We start from the raw sequence: 1677 nt of genomic DNA on the forward strand, positions 1-1677 counted from the left end.
AATGGTTGGTGGCCATTTTGATATATCATGATTCTTTACTTGGGTGATTAATTAGTTAATTAAGAACATATTGTGAAGCTAGCTATATATCTCATGACTTATCATCAGTTGAAACTAAAAGTGTATTTGTCTTTGTTTGCTTGCTTATTTGGTTAAGCAAGTTTCTCATCAATGATAATAAATTCTTCTTTTTCTTCTTCTTATTAATTATTAAGTTGGTGGGTTATTAGTTATTACTATGTTAATTAATTTTATGAATCTATCAATCTTTGTTTCCAAACTTTAAATTTTGAATTATTTTATCTTTGACCGACTATTATATATATAAATCTAAGCAGCCACTAGTAATTAATATCTTTGATTATGAGTTGGGTGTTTTGAGAGTACATAACAACTAGCATTTAACTTTGAATTTTTTTTAACATAACAGTGGTAATATAGAAAAATAAATATAATATCTAAAAGTTTAGAACCAACAAAATAGAAAAAGGAGTTTTTCAAATATTTACAAAACAGGTGCAATTGAAAGAAAAAAATAACATAAAAAATAGATAAAAAAAAAACTTAGGACATTTCATAAGGCAAAATTTATGATGCACGGATACTGAGACCGGATACGTTGACACGCGAATTTTAAAATCTTGCATGACACGGGACATGCATACATATAAAATATAAAATATTTTTTAGATAAATTATAATAATATTTTGATATTTTATTGATATTAAAATATAAATAAATTTTTTTATAAATTAATAATAGGTTACTTTTTTTAGTCCCAATTTTCTTACCAAATTTATAATTAAATCCGTATAATTTAAAAGCTTTTAATTAGATTCTTGTAATATTTTAAATTTTATAATTAAGTCTTTGTCGTACAAAAAATATTAGAATCAACAAAATATTTCTTTTTAAACTGAAAATACGTATATTTAACCACTAAATCCTTAAATTTCAATGTCTTTTTATTTTTAAAATATTTTGTTAACTCTTAAATTTTTGACTTCATAAATATCTAATTATAAAATTTAAAATAGTATAAAAATTTAACTAAAAATTTTTAAATTTTAAAAATTTATACTTTGTCTTGATGATTCATATCTCTGACCTGAAGGCCATGGTTTATATAAAAATGGCAAAAATATTTTTTTTCTAAAATTGTTTATTTGGACAAAACTAAAAAAAAATTCTAAAAAATGGGTTAATAATAAGAGTGTGAACTATGAATAAAATTGAATAAAAAAATAAATTAAAAAATCTAAAAAAAATAATTAACTTATTCAAACTAATAAACCAAAAAATAATAATTCTAACTAATATTAATTTAAACAATAATGTATTTCTTAAATCAATATAAAATAATTTTTTAAAAATCTCAATTTTATTATAAGTTTATTCAAAAAATTCAAAAATAAAATGAGAATTGCTATACCAAAAATAAAACAATTAGTAAATTTATAAACAAAAATAAAAATTCACTTCTTAAAAAAATATTAAATTTACAAAATGAAAAAATATCAAAATAATAATAAAATAAAAACAGAAAAGATAATGTTATAAAATTTATATAAAAAATTAATAACAAGATTAAACCATCTTTTGATAAAAATGTTATTAAAAATTTAAATTTTAAATAAATTAAAAAATTAATATAAAAGTTAGAAATAACAATTTTA

The sequence above is a fragment of the Arachis duranensis genome, chromosome 5 (assembly GCF_000817695.3).
Source record: "Arachis duranensis cultivar V14167 chromosome 5, aradu.V14167.gnm2.J7QH, whole genome shotgun sequence".
Taxonomy (NCBI): Eukaryota; Viridiplantae; Streptophyta; class Magnoliopsida; order Fabales; family Fabaceae; genus Arachis; species Arachis duranensis.